A 22,557-nucleotide genomic window follows, 5' to 3' on the forward strand; every position below is an offset into this window, starting at 1 on the left:
ACTCATCATTCACCAAAAAATAAATATGTAAATAAAATCCACCAGTTCAACATTTCAGTGGAATCAAGAACCTTCCCAAACTGATGAAGACATTACTGTCATTTCTAAGACATTTTTCTCTAAAATTAAACACAGTGCCTCCTCGGCTTTCATTCCTCATTCCTCCCCTCCCCGAAACCTGGCATCCACTCACCTGCTTGTTGTCTTAAAGGAGCTGCCTATTCCACTATTTAGTGTAAAGCCAAGTAGGACCTGTCCATCTGGCTTCTTCCACCTAGAATAATGCTGTTGAGCATGGCATAGCATCACTCCATCCCTCTTCACAGTTGAGTATTATTCCATCCTATAGGTGTTGAGTTGACCCACTCAGCCACTGATGAACATTTGGGTTGGTCCCAAGTTTTGGCTGTTGTAAATAGTGCTGTGAAGATATTGTTATATAAGTGTTTGTTTTAATAACTATTTGCAGTTTTTGGAGTATCTACCAAGAACTTGCTAGGTACCATGGTAATTCTGGGTTCAATTTTGGGGGGAACCACGAGACTGTTTACAAAGTTGCTGTATTACTGTATATTACACCAGAGGGTGCAAAACTCTGGAAAAAAGTGTTATTTCTGATTAATTTGGTTTTATGACAGCCGTTCTAGTACATGTGAGGAGATGTCTCATTGCCGGTTTGAGTTGCATCTCCCTGTTGACTGGTGATGGTTAGCATCTTTTCATGTGCCTCTGGCCATTTCTGTATCTTTTTGGAGAAATGTCTGTTCAGATCCTTTGTGCATTTGTGATTGGGTTGGTCCTTTGAGTTCTATGAGCATTTCAACTACTTTGACAGGAGACCATTATGAGATGTGCAAATTGGAAATGCTTTCTCCATCCTATGGATTATCTTTTCACATCTGTGATAATCGTTTCACTTTAAAGTCAGATGTTTGAATTTTGAGGAAGTCTACTTTATCTACTTTCTCCTTCATTGCTGTACATTCAGTGTCATATCTAACAATCCATTGCCAAATCCAAGAATCTCCTTGGGCTTCAGTTCTTAGGTGGAGGCCTTTGTTCTATTTTGAGTTAATCTGTGTGTGTGGTGTGAGATAGGAGTCCACTTCCTTCTTTTTCCTTGGATATCCAGTAATCCCCCATCAATCATTGAAGAGACCGTTCTTATGCCCATTGAATAGTCTTGGTCCCCTGGCTGAAAACCAATTGATTTCAGAGGTGCAGGTTTATTCCTGGGCTCACCTTTCCCTCTGTCTTCATGCCAGTACCACGCTGCTTTGGGCTTCTCTCATTGGCCGTCAGTTCTGAAATCAGGAGTGTGAGTCCTCCCCCTTTGTTGCTCATTTCAACCATGCTTTAACTACTTGGATCTCTTACAATTCCGTGTTAGTTTTAAAATGAGTTTTCCATTTAAGCAAATTATAATGTTAATGGGCTGTTGGGACGTTGATAGGATGACATTGCCCCTGTAGATCTCTTTGGAGAATGTCTCCATCTTACCAATATAATGTTTCCCAATCCATGAACATGAGGTGTTCATCTTAGGGTCTCCTTTCAAAACCCTCTATAGTTCTCTAAGGACAAGTCCTGAGTTTCTTAGTTAAATTGATTCCTAATATTTTGTTACAGATTGTGTTCATAAGCAATAAAGTCTCTCATTTTCTTTTCTTGTGATGTATTTATCTGGTTTGGGCATCAGAGTAATATTGGCCTCCAGGAATTACCAGGTGGTGTCCTCTCTTCTGTTATTTGAAAGAGTTTAAAAAGTTGTTGATTCTTCCCTATATGGTTGGTGAATTTCACAATCAAAACCATCTGATTTCAGATGTTCATTTAGGAAGATTTTCATTATTGCTTCAATCCCTTTACCCATGATAGGTCTCTTCAAATTTTCTACTTCTTCATGAGTCAGTTTTAGTAGTTTCTGCATCCCTAAGAATTTGTCCATTTCATCTAAATTTTCTAATTGTTGGTGCAAAATTGCTCCTAATGTTACAATTCTTCATAACTTCAGATTTCATATACAAATGTGTATGCACTCATATACTCACACAATATATATATATATATATACATATATATGAAATCTGAGGTTACAAAATATTATATACATATATATGTGTCTTTATATACACTTGAATATATGTGTGATTATAGTAAATGGGAAGTTCAACAAATACATGTATATCATGAGACATATGTGTACATATACAATATTCACATATACACATATATATTCAAAACATAACTCTTCTTATTCCTACAACTCATAGAACTGTCTGTAAAAGTGCAGAAGCTAGGAGATGGCAATGTCACCTTGAATATGAATCAGGCAAAGATGCAGCTGAACTGGAATCTGGCACAGAAATCTGCTCACAGAGGTAACATCTGAGATAGGGAAAAGGTGGGATGTCCACCTTACACCAGTACCATCCTGTTGGAAGAGGCCTTAGGGTGGGAAAATATGTCCAAGGATGTGGAAAAAATACAGAATTAAAGACTAAAGGGTGATGTGGGTGGGAAGAGGTCACTAGAAGAGCGTGCAAAGGGGAGGTTCTGGGGAGTGATGAGGCCACATTCTGTTGTGAGCACCTGTGAAGGTGGAGCAGCAAGTCCCACTATTGTGTATCATTATAATACAACAATTCAAAAGGAGGAGAGGCCATCTAAGGAGGAGGCCCTGGAGGAGACCCTGAGACTCACCCATGGCCTCGTCCTGCAGGCCCTTCTATGGTGGGCTTGGTCTCCATCCCAGGGATGGACAAGCTGCTGGCCGAGGCTCCTCTGGCCCTGGAGCCTGAGAAGCAGGTGGCTCCTCACGGGACACAGGAGGCCTTGCTGCCGAGAGTCTCACCTGTTCTGCTCTCAGATGTCATCTCAGTCTCTTTGAGAAACAAGGACACCCAGAACCTCAACTGGCCAGTTACCTTCACCTTCTCCCTTCCTGTGAGTGTGCGGGTGTGGTGGGGACCATGGTGTGGGAAGAGCCCCAGGTCCAGGCACACTCTTGTTTTCTGTCTTAAAATTGAGGTTCGGTGGGACTCCCTACAGGTGCCCCCCATCTAGGAAATTCAACCCTTCCCAAGCCAGCCCTAAGGGGTCAGTATCTCCAAGCACAAAAAGACCAGCTCACACCTCTGTTCTGTTCCTATAGCTGATGACCTCTGAGCCAAAGCATGAAGTTCTCTGTGTCTTTTGGGACCATGGCCAGAATGGATGTGGTCACTGGGCCACTTCAGGCTGCAAGACATTGGGCACCAGAGATGGCAGCATCACCTGCCACTGTACCCGCCTCAGCAGCCATGCAATCCTTAGGGCCAGCTACAACGTGCAGGTGAGAGGCTGCCTTCATCATCATCGACTGCTGCAAAACAGATTTATGCAAATGTCACAGCTCAAGTAAAACAAATTTGTTACCTCACATTTCTGTGGGTCATTAACCTAGCATGCAGGGGATAGGTTCCTTTCACATGGTCTTACAAGGCTGAAATGATTGCATTGCCCAGGGCTGCAGTCTCACCTGGGACTCACGGCCCTCCTCCCAGCTCCCTGGTTGCAGGCAGAATGCAGTTCCCTTCTCTTAGCAGCTTTCAGCAGGGGACCACACTCCCTTCCTAAGAGACACCCACATTTCTTTTCATATGACCTCTTGGAGGCCTTCTTCACCAGGTCTCTGCCCCCTGAAGTCAACAGCAAGGTGAGTTTCCTCAGCCAGGACACGGAGGTGGGAATCATGGCAGGCCCAGCGTCCACCCCTTGGCCCTGAGTTTCCCACCCACCCGTGACCCCTCATCTCACCTCCCCAGAGACTCTCCCACTTCTTTGACAAAGTCAACAATCTGCACAGGTATTTCAAGCCAGTTGTGGCCAAGCACATCATCCAGGTAAGGGCAGGATCCAGGGGAAACAGGGGGAGACCTCCCATAGAGGGAGGGGGGCATCGTTGGTCTGGGGGAAGGGGGACAGGCCCAAGCACAGTGGGGTCCAGCTCTGAGCTGGCCATCTCCCAGGGCAGGTGGAAGAGGTCACAGGTAGCCACACACACTGTTGGATGCCCATGTGCACTGTCTGTCCTCTTACTCTCATCCTGCTCCTTGGGTTTTGTCATCCTTGACAGTCATGAACCAGGGCTGACCTCTGAGGAGCAAGGACCACCAAGGGTGTCCCAAACCATGCTCTCTCTATCCCCAACTGGACAGCGTCTGGGTCTGCTCTCTGGGGCTGAGTGGTCAAGCTCTTCATGTGGACATTCTGGCCCCAGTCCACCTGCTCTGTGCCCCCATCCCTTCAGGGGATCATGCAGGAGATGGATGAGCTGCTGGAGACCCCTGGAGACCTGGAGACCCTGCCCCCCTCACAGAAGCACTGTGTGGCCACTCACCTGCTGACAGGCCTGGAGAGTGCCCTGAGACACCTGAGCAGGGGTCTGCCTGAGGGGACAGCAACCTTCAATTATTCTGCAGGCACACGTAAGTCCCTGGGGCTGCGCCAGCCCCTGTTCCTAGCCTCATCCTCTTCTGATCCCACTAGAGCTGAGTGGCCACACTGTACCTCAGCGTGACTCACATAAATAATCACAACAGTGAAAAAGGCAGAAAACCAAAACGAGTACACATTTAGGTAGCAAAATAGAAACAGATTCAGAAAACTAATGTGGCAGAATACAAATGAATCTTTTTTAAGTATGCTTTGTTTCATTGTGGTAAAATTCACATTACATAAAATTCACCATTTTAGTTCACCATTCATCATTCACCAAAAAATAAAATATATAAATAAAATCCACCAGTTCTACATTTCAGTGGAATCAAGAACATTCACAAACTGATGTAGCCATCACCTTCATTTCTAAGACATTTTTCTCCAAAATCAAACGCAGTGCCTCCTCGGCTTTCATCTCTCATCCTACCCTCCCCCAACCCTGGCTGTCTTAATGGAGCTGCCTAGTCCACCATTTAGCAAAAAGCAATCATTTAAAGTGTGACCTGTCTCTCTAGCTTCTTTCACCTAGAATAATCCTTTTGTAATCAGAGTTTAGAAAGAATTCATGTTCATTCTTCCCAGTATGGTTAGTGAAATTCAGCCATATGAATTTGGTGAAAATCTGATCTTTCATGTTCATGTAGGAGGATTTTCACCATTGATTCAATCTCTTTACCCATTATAGGTCTCTTCAAATTTTCCACTTCTTCTTGAGTCAGTTTTGGTAGTTTCTGTGACCCTCAGAATGTGTCCATTTCATCTCAGTTACCTACTATGTTGGTGCACAATTGCTCCTACAGTTAAAATTCTTCACAACTTCAGATTTCATATACATGTATGTATACACACATATGTATAAACAACACATATATATACACATACATATAAAATCTGAAATTACAAAGGATTATATACATATATGTATGTGTACACATGTGTGTCTATATATACACATATACATGTGTGTGGTTATACTGAATTGGAAGTTACACATAGGTCCTTGATATATGTGATATACACATGTACATATTCAATATCCACTATACACATATATATTCCTAACATAACTCTTCTTCTTCTCATGACTCATAGAACTGTCCCTAGAGGTACAGAAGCAAGGACTTTGCAATGTCACCTTGAGTCTGAATCAGGTAAAGATGCAGCTGAACTGGAATCTGGCACAGGAGTCTTGTTACACAGGTAACATCTGAGATGGGGAGAAGGTGGATGTCCACCTTACACCAGTACCATCCTGTTTGGAAGAGGCCTCAGGGTGGGAAAAGATGTACAAGGATGTGAAAAAATACAGAATTAAAGACTAAAGGGTCATGTGGGTGGGAAGAGGTGATTAGAGGAGCATCCAAAGGGGAGGTTCTGGGGAGTGATGGGGCCACATTCTGTTGTGTGCACCTGTGAATGTGGAGCAGCAAGTCCCACTGTTATGTATCATTATAATACAACAATTCAAAAGGAGCAGAGGCCATCTAAGGAGGAGGCCCTGGAGGAGACCCTGAGACTCACCCGTGGCTCATCCTGCAGGCCCTTCTGTGGTGGGCTTGGTCTCCACCCCAGGGATGGACAAGCTGCTGGACGAGGCTCCCCTGGCCTGGAGCCTGAGAAACAGGTGGCTCCCCATGGGACACACAAGGACTTGCTGCCAAGAGTCTCGTCTGTCCTGCTCTCAGATGTCGTCTCAGCCTTTTTGAGCAGCAACGACACCCAGAACCTCAGTTCGCCAGTTACCTTCACCTTCTCCCATCCTGTGAGTGGGGGGTGGGAGACCATGGTGTGGGAAGAGCCCCAGGCCCAGGAACACCCTTGTTGTCCTCTTAACCTTGAGGTTCAGGGGGACTCCCCACAGTTGCACCCCACACAGGAAAGCCAGCCCTTCCTGGGTCAGCATGTCTGAGCACAGGAAGACCAGCTCACACCCCTGTCCTGTTACTACAGCTGGTGACACCTGCACCAAGGCATGAGCTGCTCTGTGTCTTCTGGGACCACAGCCAGAATGGGAGTCACTGGACCACTGCAGGCTGCAGGACAGTGAGCACCGGAAGTGGTAGCACCACCTGCCACTGTACCCACCTCAGCAGCTTTGCCATCCTCATGGTCCACTATGATGTGCAGGTGAGAGGCTGCCTTCAGCACTGATTGCTGCAAAAGACACTTATGCAAATGTCGCTGCTGAAGTAAAACAAATTTGTTCCCTCGCGGTTTCTGTGGGTCAGCAACCCAGCACAGGGGGATGAGTTCCTTGTTCAGGCTCTAAAAGACTGACAAGATCACATCAGCCAGGGCCGCAGTCTCTTCTGGGTCTTGCAGCCCTCCTCCAGCTCCCTGGTTGCAGGCAGAGTCCAGTTCCCTTCTCTTAGCAGCTGTCAGGGGGGACCACACTCAGTTCCTAAGAGCCACCCACATTTCCTCTCCTATGACCCTTGGTTGGCCTTCTCACAAAATGTTCCTATCTGAAAACCGGCATGAAAATGTCCCTTATATAGAATCCCTCTCAAGTTTTGAATCTGTTTTCCCAGGAAGAGTCCAGATCTTTAAAGAAATTGCTTGATTACACCAGATTAGCAAAATAAACTCCCTAATCTAAAAGTCAACAGATCGAGTCCTAAATTTCACCTGCAAAATCCCTCTACAGCAGCACCTAGTTTATCAGAGAATTGAAGAATTAGAAGAAGGTTAGTGTAACAGCAGGGGGTGGACATATAAAGACCAAGTTAGAATTCTGCTTACCACCAGGGTCTGTAAGTCAACCATGGTCAGGTTTCAGGTTTACAAAAAAGGAAGGTCTGGAGAAGGTGGAGGCCAGAGGGGGTCAGGGGAGTCAGGGAGGATGGCTGGACTGGGGGCTGTTTACCTCCTCCTCTAGCCAGGGGAGTGGGCACTTCTGCTTCCCCAGGTTCAGACTCTCAGGTGAGCCCACTTATGGGCATTCACTGTGAGCACCTGTGACTATGAGCATGACAAGGATCTCAGCCAAGAGCTTTTTATATATTATGGAAATTAGATTTTGTCTTTACATCACAAGTTCTCAGAATGCAGCACATGTTAACATCACTTGGAGGACTGTTTATTTTTAAGTGCTTTCTTAGGAAACAATTTCAATTGTTTTGATACATTTCAAGAGCAAAAAATAGAAGAAATAGATCAAATACTTGGTTAAAGGAAGAAAATTAATGATGGTGGCAATTTAAAATTTACACTTTCCCACCTATTTCTCCAAGTCCTCTTAAAACCATGAGGAAATGAAAAGAGAACACACCACCCCATTACTCTTTACCCAGAGGCATCTATTTTGAAAGTTTTGCCTCAGTTTCATTTATCAGGTGTCATTCTTTCCCTCTGCTCCTCCCCTGCCTGCCTCCTAATTTCCCAATTTTGTCTTTACACCAGGGTCTCTAATGTAGCATGCACAAATTTGACCTGCAGGGTTTGTACTTTGTTTTTGAACATTTTCTTGGAAAACCATTTCAAATTTACAGATATGTTGCAAAGACAAAATCCACACAAACAACATCTGTGTGCACTTGATCCAGATGCACCTGCTTTGAAATTTTGCCTTCATTATTTACCATTTGAACATTTCCCCTCCCTCTTTCCTCTTCTCCCCTCTTCCCCTCAATTACACTGAAATAGAATTGATGGTGGGCTTTTAAATGTCGTTATGGCTTTAAGATGACTTTCAGAAAGAAGTGGGGGAATGGTGAACTTTAAGTTACTGTTATTAATTTTAATATTTAACCAAGTATCTAATTCTAACTACACAGGGACTTGTGGCCAGTAAGGAACAGGCAGAGCTGGACTGAGGCCAGTGTGTCTGGGATGGGAGGTTAACACCTGGACACTGAGGTTCAGGTTCTGCCCTGTGGCCTCGTGGGACAGGGACAGAGGGACCCTCAGCATGGGCTTCACACAAACTCACTCACATATCAACATACCACCTTACTGTGCCCCAAAGTCAGGAAACCCAGTCTCCTCCTTCAGTAAGAATTCTACCGGGCCCTTCTAGCCACTTACCTGCTCCATTCAGAAAACCTTACAGTCCAACCTTCTAAACCTGGAGCCCTTCCCCCATCAGCTTCACACAGGGACCCAGTGCCTCCATTCCTGAATCTGCTGCACCAAATGTCATAGATAGTGGAGAGTTTCTACCCCAGAGCAGGGCACGTGGCTGTGAAGGCTTCTCTTTCTGTCCCAGGAGGTGCTGAAATTCATCACCTGCGTGGGGCTGGGCGTGTTGCTGCTGTGCCTGGTCCTGGCGGCCCTCAACTTCCTCTTGTGCAGAGCCATCCAGAACACCAGCACCTCCATGCACCTGCAGCTCTCGCTCTGCCTCCTGCTGGCCCACCTGCTCTTCCTCACAGCCATCGACAGAACCCAGCCCAAGGTACACAGGCGTCCCTGCCCCGCCCACCCAGGGGTGCTGAACTCAGGAGCCAGGCTGCCCAGCTCCTAATCAAACAGCCTGCACCCCGGGAAAGTCCTTAGGAGGTCAATGCCCATTTCACATTGACGGATTCAATGAGAAAACGAACCCTCTTGATAACTCCATCATCTACATCTCTTGTTGCTTAGCAACAGAGCTTGCATGCTGGGGAAGTTCCTTCATTAGGGGACAGGATAGGGAGAACTGACCCAAACTCTAGATGGCATCTGTCAATCACCAGATGTGGCCTCCTGATTCAATCAGGAGACACGAAGGAGGCCACTGGGCTGTTGTCTTGCTGCACCCCGTTTTACACTAGACATTTTTTTACCAGGAGAAAAAGGAGGTTATACTGAATTTCTAATTTTGTTTATCAAGTCCATAGTTTTCAGAATTTCTATTTGGTTCATTTTTAGAATCTGGCTTTAGTGAAATGTTCTTCCACTTCCTGTATCTTCTCCAAATTCATTCCTTACATATTCTTTTAGCTCTTTCAACATTTTAACTAGGAGCTTTCTAAATTCTTCTCCAACATTTCCTCTGCTGTCGTGCCTACAGAGTCAGTTGTTGGAGTGCTGTGAGCTGTGTGGTTTGCTCCCTTGCTCTTTCCTGCTGCTTGTAGGTCTGCCCACCTTCTGGGTTGATTATCTTCTCTGCTTTGTTTCAAGGAATTACTTAATGAGCTTCTGTCTCTTAAGAGCCCAGGGATGGGTGAATATCCAGCTACTGATTCTGTCATTCAATGTGCGTCCTCAGCTGTTCCCAGAATCAGCACCATTTGGAGAGAAGATTCTAAACCCTGTGAACTACAGTCACTTCTAAAATAATGTGAAAAGCATAGTGTAGTAAGTGCACAAGCCGTCACATGATCATTGGTTGCCATTTGTAATATTAGGTCCTGTGGGTCATTGTGTGGCCCTGCTTTTCTGTAACCGGCAGCACAGTGGGTGTGTTCACAAGAACATCCCCACTACTGCATGAGGAATGTCCCAGGGCAGCGCTGGGAGGCTGTGACATCAACACTACTGCATGAGGAACTCCGCAGGGCAGCGCTGGGAGGCTGTGACGTCACTGGGCAGCAGGACCTCTCCAGCTCTGCTGTGATCTATGGGAGCACACACACAGCCCATGGCTGAAGCACCACAGTGCAGTGCCTGGTGCACAGAGATTCCCCCGCCACAGGGCACAGGGGGTATCCAGGGCCACGCCCAGACCCTGACTGCTGCCCTGGGGTCTCTCTCCTCCCCAGGTGCTGTGTGCAGTCACCACGGGTGCCCTGCACTACCTCTACCTGGCCTCCTTCACCTGGATGCTGCTGGAGGGGCTGTTCCTCTTCCTCACAGCACGGAACCTGACCGTACTCAGTTACTCCAGCAGAAACAGGCTCATGAGGAGGCTCATGTTCCCTGTGGGCTACGGGGTCCCGGCTGCCATCGTGGCCGTGTCTGCAGCAGCCAGACCTCACCTGTATGGCACCCCTGCTCGGTAAATGCGGACCCCATTGTCCTTCTCCTCTCGAGCATGTCCATAGACATCACTTGAACCAAAGTAGCATTTTGAGTATTTCAGAGCTTAAGCAGTAGAGTGTACTGTGACATATCACACATACAGGAATCTGGCTTCCCGTCCTTCTGGTTGTGCATGTGTGGAGTGACTCTGGTCGTGGACTCCTACATGAACACAGCAACGTGATGTTGTTCTCTCTCTTGCTCAGCTGCTGGCTCAACCCACAACAGGGGTTTGTGGGGGGGCTTCCTTGTTCCTGCCTGTGCCATCTCTTGTGTGAGTAATGTCATCAGAGTTCCTTGCTGTCCACATGAGGGTCAGTAGAAGAGCAGGATATTAAGGATGGTGATAGAACAGGATTATCCCTGGATTGTTATGGGTTGTGTTGGGTTCTCCAAGACTTCTACATCTACAAATTCTAACCCTATTGCCAACCACTAAAAGTCACTCAGGTGTAGAATTGATGCTGCAAGGGCTAGAATGGAGAGACAACAGATTTAAATTTTTATTCAATAAAACTTTGCCATGGGGGATGGGGCTGTAGCTCAAGGGGAGAGAGCTTGACTGGCATGCACTAGGGTCTGGGTTCCCTCCCCAGAACTGCAAAATAGAAAAGAAAATATTAATAAACATTCTGCAGTTTCTTTTGGGGGGTTTCTTTTTAGTTATACGTGATGGTAGAATCCATTCTGATACAATTACACAAGCATGGAATATACCTTATCTAGTTAGGAGCCCATTCTCGTGAATGTACATGATGGTGGGATTCACGGTGATGTTGTCATATATGTACACAGGAAAATTATGTCAGGTTCATGCAGCTGTCTTTCCTTTGTGGTTTCTTGAAGGTCAATATGGTTTTCTTCCTGATGACCCTCTGTATTGTGAAGAGCAAGCTGTCCTCCATCAACAGAGATGTGTCCACCCTCCAGAACACAAAGTGAGATGCACCAGGGGACATAGATGACAATGATGCCCAAGAGCAGAGCCATGTCCCTTCTCTGGGGCTTCTGAGTGGCCCACAATTAACAAATGTGGCTGTGCTTCTATGGCTGCCATCTCAGACTCAGGGCTCTGCTGCTTACTCCAGTTCAGTCCTCCAAGGGGCGGGGTTGTTCCTTCACTCAGCATCTTGTGGAAAATTCATGCTCTTTTGTGGTGAGCCGTTCCTGTGGACTGTGGTCGCCATTACATGATGGCGCTGGCTCCGCTGTGGTCTGTGAAGGACAACTCCATATCAGAGAGAGTTGGCGTATTGTCAACTCCTTATCAGAGAAAGTTGGCGTGTCGTTCTCTAGCACCCTGTGAGAAGGGTCCACGTGGCAGCTTCGCATTGGGGTTCGAGGTGCTTTATTAAGGCTGGGAGGGGCATCCAATTATGATTCTGGGGATTAGAAGAATTATTAGAAGAATATCAAGGGCCTGAATAAACTGCTGAAAGAAGATTCCTGAGTTGCGTCTTCCTTGCGGGCAAGGGGGTCGTGACACTCTTTCTTCTGGGTTCCTCTGATTAACCTTTCAAATTTTTGCATATCATCATTTAGTTGTATTAGATACTTGAACAGAGCATACGATTAGTGAAATCAGAAATTTTGCCATGTGTTTATTTTCTGAGATACAGTCTCACTATGTTTCCCAGGCTGGCCTCCAATTCCTGGGCTCAACCAATCCTCTTGCCTCAGCCTCCTGAGTAGCTGGGGCAACAGGTGTGCACCCCTGCCCCCAGCTTCTCTTTGTAATTTTTTATGTCCAAGCCCGAGCATGGGGCATCCTCAGTAATGCTGGATTAATGAAATTAGGGATCTTCATTGAACATCGTAAAACTCTTTGAAGTAAGCTTATGAATTATCACTGTCCTGGGTCCAAGTCAAAAAGCTATCCTGGACCCAAAATGGCATTTCTATTGTGGGTTATCACTGAGAGTAAAGATCAGAGTTCAGTCCAATAAATAGCTCACAGGGAAGAGTAGGTGCATCCATGGATGGAGAGGAGAACACCCTGATTTTGCTGTGGGTGCATTATAATCCTCCATTCTCCCCCAACCTAGGGTGCTGACATTTAAAGCAATGGCTCATCTCTTCATCTTGGGCTGCACCTGGTGTCTGGGTGTCCTGCAGGTGGGCTCCCTGGCCCCCGTCATGGCCTACCTCTTCACCATCGTCAACAGCCTGCAGGGCGTCTTCCTCTTCCTGGTGTACTGCCTCCTCAGCCAACAGGTACCCCTACCCAGCTCCCACCCATGCCTCCCCACCCACATCCCTCTCTGTGAGCTGACCCAGAGTGTGGATTGCCTCTGCAGGTCCAGGAGCAGTACAGGAAATGGATCAAGAGGATCAGGAAATGGACAACTGAATCTGAGTCCTACACTCTGTCTAGCAAGGCTGTGTCCGATGCCTCCAGACCCAGCACGGTAGGGTCACTCCCTCCTCCCAGAGCTCATGTTCCCTGGTATTGGCAGGATTTCTCTCCTCCTGTCCACAGACCATGCTTCCCCTGCCTCATGGACTCCACCACAATGCCTGCCTGTGTGCTGACCTTACATTATTCTCTCTCCCTCCCACTCGCCTCCTTCCCACTTATTATCCTGTGTCCCCACCCTTATCTGAGTCTCCTAAAGATCCTGGTGATGACCTTAGGCTCACCTGGACAATCCAGGACGATTTTCTCATCCCAAGATGCTTAACATGCATGATCCCACTGATATGTGAAATGCAACATTGATCTCATAGAAACAAAGAGCAGAACAGTGGTTCCCAGAGGCTGGGAGGAGGGGGTGGGAAAAGCTTGATCAGTGGGTACTAAGTTACAGTCAGGAGAAAGAAGCTCTGTGGTGTGGCGCACAGTAGGGCCACTAGACCACAAAGTGCGCTGTGCCTTTCCAACAGCTCTGAGGGGCTGGGGGCCGCTCTGTGGGAGGGCCCTTGCCTGGCATGTGCAAGGCCCCAGGCTCCATCCCAACACCACATCTCCTTAAAAGCCAGAAGATTTTGAGATTTTACCACAAATAACAAATGCATGTTGGAGGAGATAGTTATGTTTAACCTGATGTAAACACTCACACTGTAGACAGGCAGGAAAACATCACATTATACCCGTAATATGTGCCATCTAAGTAGATTTAATGTAAAATTAGATTTTTTAATCTTTAACATACTCCTTCTTGAGAAGTTCCTTTTCCAGGCACGGTGACACTCACAGGCTATGGGGTTAGGGTGTGGACATCTTGGGGGTCATTATTTTATCTACCACATCAATTACAATAGGTTGGGTTTCTCTCATGGAGCAGTCAAACTCTGCCTCATGTTGTAGATGATTGAATGGATTCACCACCCCCTCCCTCCACCACAGCCCCTAGGAATGCTGTACACATTGAGGAAAAGAAACACGACTTTTTGTCTAGAAAATAGGAAGCCATCAGATGGGGAAATTCAGGTGTTTCTACCATCTTGGGCACTAGACCGCTGTGTTGGTTCCCTGATGTCATTTTATCTTCCAGTGTCTCCTTAAACTGGGCATCTCCAGGGTTTGAGTTGTTGGAGTATCTTCCTCTCATTTTGGAATCCCTCCCTTGGCTCATTTAATAAAAACAAAACATTTCTCTTGTAATCAGTTCTGAATAATTTTCTGAAGCACAGCATTCATAAGGCTCGAGAGAGGTTGCCCATGGAAAACACTAGAAGTGTGCTGAGCTTCCACAGACGCAGGAATAAATAAGTCCCTGGGAACGGGGAAGATATGGAAAGAGAATTCAACACTCCTTCCTTTAATAGTACATGATGGGCAATAGATAACAATGGCAGCCTTTCCTTAATGTTCTTCCTGTTCTCAGAAAAACACATACCCTGAAGTGGAGTTCAGATACATCTTTTTTTTTTTTTTGGAAGAGAGGTACCAGGGATTGAAATCAGGGGATTCCACCACTGACCCACATCCCACCCCACACTGTATTTTATTTAGAGACAGGGTCTCACTGAGTTCCTTAGCACCTCTCTGTTGCTGAGAATGACTTTGAGCTCATGATCCTCCTGCCTCAGCCTCTTAAGCTGCTGGGATTACAGGAAGGGACCACCATACCTGGTTCAGATCCATCTTTTGAAAGATACATTTTTTGTGTGTTTTTGCAGCACATTTACCTGCTCTTGTCTTCTGTAACTTAAGGGTTAGGAGATAAGGAAGATGAGACTTCTGAGAAAGACCAAAATCAGAAAAATTAAATCCAATGTAGCCTGTTGGTCAAGCCCTAAGAAATCCATCAGGCAAGACAATTTTGGGATTGAAATCTTCCTTTGAAATGTGTGTGTGTGTGTGTGTGTGTGAGAGAGAGAGAGAGAGAGAGAGAGAGAGAGAGAGAGAGAGAGAGAGAGAGAGAGATTAAAACCCATAAACATATATGATTATTATTTGCTGACTAAACATTTCAAAAACTAGGGAGCAGGATGGTGGATAAGATCTGCCAGTGGTCATCCCCCAGGCACAACAGATTTTAAAAATATAATTTAAAAATTTCCTGTGTATATTTGAGGTGTTCCACGTGAATACAGGATACATACAGAAAATAAAATGGTTACTGTAATAAGGCAAATTAACTTATCCACCATCTCATATTCCTTTTTTTAAACCAAGCAGCTAAAATCTATTTATATAACAAATTTCTTCTTTCCTTTTTTTAAATGTAACTTGTAAGTTATTTTTCTACAATCTTATATGTCATTTTTAAATAATTATCATTCCAGACTGATTAGAAAGACCATCTGAGCTACAGCCTCCTTCCCCATGGACAATCTGAACCGCCACTAGGTCACTTTTTAGCCATCAGGACAAAGACTCTGTGCTGTGTGTTTCAAGAAATCCATGGTGTTGGCCATATGAAGGGATTCATGGAGGACATGATTGACATTCAACTCCTGCAGAACCTGAAGTCTGTCCATGCCCGACATGGTGCTGAGCAAACTCAACATCCAGATGCCATCTGCAGCCCAATTCCTCAGTTTATTTTTAAACGTTCTTCTACTGCCCCCTTCCTATGAGGCCTCTTCCACATGAACAAATTGTAGAAGCAAGAAAACTAGACTCCCAGGATGCTCACATCAGCAATATTTAAAAGGACTTGGATTTTTGTGCGTTAAAATTTTTAACAAAAAATAAAAAAGAAAAGAAAACATAAAAGGTTTATATGGAAATATTGTGGTGTCTGCAAGGAAGATGGCATGCCCTATGTGGGATTTGGACTTTTCAGGATGTGGAAGGCTCCCAAGAATGCCGTATTCCACTTAAACCTTTCATAACGGTGAAGTCATGGACAAATTGCCAAGAAAATAGATCCCCAAATAATGTCATGACAGATGTGTTAGTGAAATCAGGAGGAGGAGATAAGACTGAGCAGACAGGGAGATGGGCCTGGGTCACTTCCTGGGCAGTGAGTACAAATAGCACCTGCAGATATTTGCTAAGAAATCACAAAAAGACTAATTTTAAGTCAGAACCTATGTGACCCTGGTCCTTGCTTCTCCACAAAAGAAAAAATGCCTGATGGACATTTTGACTGGACTGAAGGCTGCATGGACACTGCGTGCCATGCCCAGGAGTGGGCAGGGGTTGACTTCCTTAAACCTCTAGATCTATATAAACCCTAGACAATAGCCACACTTCAGTGTCCCTCTCTGGGACCCCCCCCTTGGGGAGTTCTGCTTTCTATTACTATAATAAATCCTGTTACTTTGCTCTCACCCTTGTATCCATAGAAGTTTATTCTTTAAATTTATGAGAGAAAGAACCCAACCCCATGCTCTGTGCTACATTAGTAATAATCTTGTTTTCATTCCAAAAGTAATTTAAATCAGAAGTTTTGCCTTAAATAAAAGCCATTAAATATTTTCGTTTTATTTTCTAAATAAAATGCAGACACATTTTTCCGTATGTAGAATGTTTATCTCTGGGTCATGAGTTTTAGAAAGAAGTTCTCTTTTTGACATTTTTAATGGGATAGATCACTTTTGCAATAGGAAATATCCAATGCTGTCTCAAGGATCATCATGCCTCTGTTGACCACAACATCACAAAGCACTGGGTAAGAAAGAGGTTAGGAATTACACAGGCAGGTTAGGCATAAATACAATGATAGAGTTGTTTCTTTGGAACTCTTTAATTATACTGCTACAGAAATCAGTGAAAAGGACATAAAACATGGAAATCTTACATCTCCTGCCAAACCCAAGTCTGTTTACTCCCCTGCTTGAAAAGGGCCCAATGAATCAAGGGCAGTTTGGGGGGTGAGGAAAAATCATTTATTTGCTAACAAAACTGAGCTGATGGTGGGCTAGCAGCCTGAAAGACTGCCTCAACTCAGCAGATGCTTGAGCTCCTGTCAATCTTCAGGCAAGGGGGAAAGAAGGGGAGTTAGGTTAGGAAATGACAGGTGACCAGACGTCTAGACATCTCTCCAATGGCCCCATGCTGGCCACCTGATGATCATGGAGCTCCTGTAAATCCTGAGAATGTTTTAGTTATGCTTATCTTGGTATCATCAGCCTTGAAGGGGGAAGAGAGAGATTAGGGAGGGTTCACATAAATCAGATTTGTGCTGCTAGTTTGGGGGAGACATTCCTCAAAAGATGGACTCACCTACATGCAGAGAGGAGCAGAAACAGTCTCATCAGTGGTCGGGGCAGCAAATGGGGTGGATGCGATGTGGAGGCAGAGACGCTGAGGCAGATCACAGCTGCACAGGCCCAGGAGAAGCGCTGTTGACAGAAGAGCTCAAGCCCCTAAATGGCAGCACCAGTCACTGTTACCAGGCAACGTGGACCAACCTCAGTGACATGGTATTGAGGGGTGCCACGTGAATATAGGATACATACAGTGGAAAAAACAACTGAAGAGGGCTCTGTATGGTTCAATTTCCATGAACAGGAAGTGAAAACTTATGGTGGTAGAAGTCAGAGCAGTGACCTCTGGGGACAGGGTTTACAGACTGCAGTGTCTATGCAGTGCAAGGGAGACTTCTGCAGTGATGAAGTATTTACGTTTTGATGGGGTAGTAGTCAGTGTAGACACACATGAAACTCATCAAGGTTCACACTAAGACTTATGGACTTTGGTGTAAATCATCCCTCAAATAACAGTATTATAAAACATAAAAGAACACAGTGAGAGGACACACAAATGGACACCATGCTGAGTCAGAGCACCATGAGAAAGTCACTCACTGTCCATTACCCGGTGGCCTCGAGTACTCCCCTCAACTTGCTGAGCCCCAGCTTCCGTGTTTGGTGGGGGTGAACACAGGACCCACCTCAAGGCATCGCTGAGGAGACTTAAGAGCTGCAGCGCCTCAGGCAGAGGCTGCAGTCTATTAACAGCAAGCTCTGAGGGCGAGTGGCTATCGCAGGGTGCAGGACTGAATGGCCACCCTTAGGGGAAAATGGCCAGTTTATAAAAGTAAGGGTTCACTGGAAATGCACAAAATGTGAAAGGCTTTCTTTAATTCCATTGCTTCAAAATATACACATACACTTAAAAACTGATGGAATTATTCAGTTCTCCATCACCATGGTGGGGAGTATAACACACCTCTCTCAGTAAATGACCGACCAGAAATCAATATTTATCAGTGTGAGTTAATATGTGGCTCCAGAGAGATGAGGGCTGGTTGAAGGCTTTCCCACAGTCCTTGCATGCACAGGGCTTCTCTCCTGTGTGGTTTTTTGGGAGAATCAGGTTGAAGTTCCTGGTGAAGGTTTTCCCACACTGACTGCATTCAAAGGGCTTCTCTCCAGTGTGAGTTCTCAGGTGTCTTCGCAGATTCGACGAATACTTGAAGGCCTGTCCACATTCTTGGCACTGGAAGAATTTCTCTGCAGTATGAACTTCTTGTGCCTGAGAAGGTCAGAGCTCTAGCAGAAGGACTTTTCACATTGGTCACATGCATAAGTCTTATCCATGCTGCGGAGTTTTTCAGGTGTGATTAGGTGAGTGTTCTGGAAGAAGGACTTCCTGCTCTCTTGACATTCATGGGGGGCCTCTCGAGCAGAAATTGCCTGAAATATTGTTTCAATAGTATTAAAGGGTTTCCCTGACTTACTATATTCATAGAGATCTTCTCCAGGCTGTGGTTGCTCCTGTCTGTTAAGGAAAACGTGAAGACAAAGCTTTATCACACTCAGAGATTGTGTTCCCCATGGAAGCTGAATTCAGGAGAAAGTAGTCCTACATCTACTCAGAGTTCCCTCGAGAGGCACAAGGTGGACACTCTCCACCAGAGCTCTTTTCATTACTTTCCTGGGGCTTCTTAGATCAGAGGTTTTTTGAATTGTTTAAGCAAAATTAAGTTTTGAACAAACAACACCTGCATGCAATCTGTGAAAATGATTACTGAAGGACACTCTGAGGATTCAAGGGTTTCTTTCCAGTGCTGGGGATGGAACCCAGGGTCTCTCAAATGCTAAGTCCATGTAGTATCATCTTCACCCTGGCACCAAGACACAAGTCTTAATCTACATTTAAAGTTTTCTCCAACGTATGACATTCACTGACTTAAAAATAAAACTGCTTCCTCCTGGGAAAGCACCCTTTGCCACGAATATCTCTCTCAGCTCTTAGGCAGCTTTTCTACCCTATGGCAACCACAGACTAGTCCTACTATAGAGATCCAAGAGTAACACCTTGTGAATCTTATCTGTTTTATGGCAATGGAAAAATCCCCACAGAAATATCTTGGCTAGGAATTGATTCTTGGGGTTGAAGTGAAGGTTCTGAAATGAATTAGGGAGTAAAAGAATTAAAGGCACAGAGAAAGAAACTCTGGGATCAAGATGACCAAAAAGCATAACTAGGCTAGTGTGAATGTTTTCAATACTTATCCCAAACATAGGAAGACTATTGCAAAGAGGAAGAATGTATCAGAGAGCCAAGAAAAATTACTGAAGTCATTTGACTATGTGCATAGTTATGTAATCACAGAACAAGGGATAAGAATCATAGACAATTTGCTGAGAAAAGATTCCATGAAGACTCAGACTGACATTGAAGGGAAATATTAGCAAGAATGTACAGTGGGGAGGTATGGATAAAATACATGCATAAAAACAGTAAATATGAAGAGGAGGAAGGACAAATATTTCTGTCAAATCAGAGGAAAGTATTAAATATAAAAAGAAAAGGTTGATTTTCTAAAGGAGCTCAACCTAACATCCCTCTCATTCAAGGCACTGAGAATGTCCCCTGTTGACAATTTCCAACTCTTACGCCCCTTTTGCCTCCTAGAGCTGGTGCTCACCAGGTCTGCCTGAACTCACCTAAACAGGTCTCTGGGAAGACTCCTCTCTCAGGGCTCCACAGCTCCTCTCTTTGCTCCCAGGGGGATAACGTACTGGGTTTGCCTAGTTCATCTCCTGCTTGTGGGAAAGAAGATGCCCAGTAAGGGATGACCATGCCCTGCTGTGACCCAGATGTAGACTGACATCCCAAACATCCTTGAGGTTCTAGAAATTCATACCTGAATCCTGAGGGACACAGCTAAGGTCTTTCACTAATGAACAAAATCATAGCCTCTTCAGTGGGACATAAAGGACAGGGGGATCCCTGGTCCCAAAACCAGGGCTAGGCTCAGAGACATATTTGAGAATCCTGGAAGCTTTTAATCATGGAGATACAAAGCAGAAGACAAATATTGACCTCCACGTGGAGGCCACAGGAGCATCATGAGGACGTCCTAGCTGGTCTGTCTGCCTCTGGATCTCCCAGACCTCTTTCAATTTGTTGAAGCCCGTTGCTTGGAGGAAATTCTATGGACCGTGGATGTATTCTCCTTGCATTATTTGAATTTCCTAACTTACCACTTTCTCATATTTTTCTCTACTAATTGCAGATAGACTTCTTTACCTTTGGGAAAATACAAAGGTGAACAGAGCAGATGAAGTCTCTGCTCACATGTATCTGGGTTTATCAGGTGATAGACTGAGAACAGAGAGAAAAATGTGTTCTAACACAATGCCCCCAGCCATGGGAAGGGAGCAAAGGGACAGGAGGGTCATGACATGTGCATGGGTTTGTGGAGAACAGCTGGGGAGACCTCTGCTGGTTGGCTGAAGGCCAGAACCAGGGCCAGAGGGCACCTGTGGGCTTTGTTAAAAAAGATTAACATCCAAACCTGAAGAATAACAAAGAAAAGATGCCACATGAGAGAATGAGGAAGAGGACCCCTCAGCCACCAGGTCAAAACCAACTGGTCAAGGAGACCTGGAAGAGGCACAGGAAAACCAAGAGGTCCTCTACCATATAAAACCATGACAAGATTCTGTTGTACTTTAATGGAACAATTTCTGAATTGTGAATTTATTCCCCTTTATCCTTTTATCTTTGTATCATTTCTATATCACTTTGAAACCATAAAAACATCTCTGTTTCTGCCTTTGGATATATTTATTTCTGCTCCTTTCTTATTTTGCTGGGCACCCAGGAGACAGATCGGGCTGGAATGCTGCTGGAACCAAGGGAGCGGTTTCCTCCTGTTGGTCTCTCAGGGACCTCACCCCTCCCACCCCGTGTCCATTTCATCCCACTACTTTCCTGTCTATTGACATCTTTCTCCATATGTGTGTTTCTTTGAATGCAGGGTGTAATCTAGCAAAATTTAACAGTATTTTCCCTGTGTTTATTTGTCCAGGGAGGCTTACAAAATGAACATTCTGGCTGCTATTTCTACATTAGGAGAAAGATAATTTGATATGGCCAGCTTGCATTGTATACAATAGGAGTCTAACAGTGTGGTGTGAAGGTCAGAGGCCACAGGGGTGACAGTGTGATGAGTGTGCATGTGTGCCAACCTCAAGGCAGGGCACTGGGACTCAGATAGGCCAGGGTGATGGTCATAGAACATAGATCAAGTCAACACTGGCTGAGAAGCTCTTGTTTGAACATAACAATAGCAACGTATTCTCGCAACATTGATATGATAGTGAATTGATGAGAACAAATATGAAAGGCCTAGAAAGTATGAGTAGCACAATACCATCATGAAATACTGTGCATCCTTTGAAATACTTAAACTGCATGGAGTTAGTTGTCTGCAGGAAGTCCACAGGAATTAGGGAGTGAGAAAGTAAGCAGGGAAAAACTAGAAAAGAATACTGCGCCAATGCAGAGAACATTTATGATGTGCATAGGATTCTACTCATGTGTTTGCATAAAAGTGTAAGAGCATGTGTGTATGCATAATATAGAAAGAAAAGCTTTAAAATAGCCTGAGATTTTATAGAACAGAGAATGGCAGCATAGATTGAATTAGTACAAGTATAGTGCTTTTTTCTTTAAGGCATGAGATTATGGGTTTTATTTCTATCTTAAAAGTTTATTTAATACCCAGACATCAATTTATTCATTATATTTTGGTTTTTGTTTTCTTTGGCAGGGCTGGGTCTCAAGCACAAGGCCTTGTGTATGCTAGGCAAGCTCTCTACAGTTGAACTACAACCTTAGCCCCAATTGATACACAAAACCTGTACATGTTAACAGGGTGCAGTGTGAGAAATCAGTATACGTATTCAAAATGAAATGTTCAAAGCAGAATAATCAGCATTTCCTTCTCCTTCAATATTTTTCAATTTTCAGTGTTGGGAAACTTCTAATTTCTCTCTTCTAATTCTTTATAAGAATATATAATTCAAAGATGGTCTACTGTTTTGAAGTAATTTTATGTTTTGCCAATAAATATAAAATTATGGCTATAAAAATACAGAATAAGATGTCTGCAGTCATTATCCTGTGAACATCAGGATTTATGGCTCTTGTATAAGTGTGTGTTGATGCCCACCAACAACCTCCTCCTGACTCTCCTCCACACTTCCTCTGCTCTACTGAGCACACATTCTATTTTTTACTATTTAATTTGTTGATTTTATCATTTTTATTTGTATATACTCATTGTGCATATTAATGGGATTCATGTTATTTTCCAATACGAGCAAAAAGCTCACACTGATTGAAACAAAATTGAGTGAAAATCTAAAAGAAAAGTTATGAAATATTAATGATTTAATAATATCCAACCGGGTTCCTAACTTAGGAATAAATTGCCAAAAACTCATAAATATTAAAATATGAACAAAATTCTCTACAATGCACACTGGTAACAATGT

At 44.6% G+C, this 22,557-nt stretch overlaps 1 pseudogene; it reads left to right on the forward strand.

The window, feature by feature from the left end:
- Nucleotides 1–19,841, forward strand: part of LOC144368038 (adhesion G protein-coupled receptor E2-like) — a 36,063-nt pseudogene extending 16,222 nt beyond the window's left edge.
- Nucleotides 19,842–22,557: the final 2,716 nt, after the last annotated feature.

Source organism: Ictidomys tridecemlineatus, chromosome 2 (assembly GCF_052094955.1).
Source record: "Ictidomys tridecemlineatus isolate mIctTri1 chromosome 2, mIctTri1.hap1, whole genome shotgun sequence".
NCBI classification, from domain to species: domain Eukaryota; kingdom Metazoa; phylum Chordata; class Mammalia; order Rodentia; family Sciuridae; genus Ictidomys; species Ictidomys tridecemlineatus.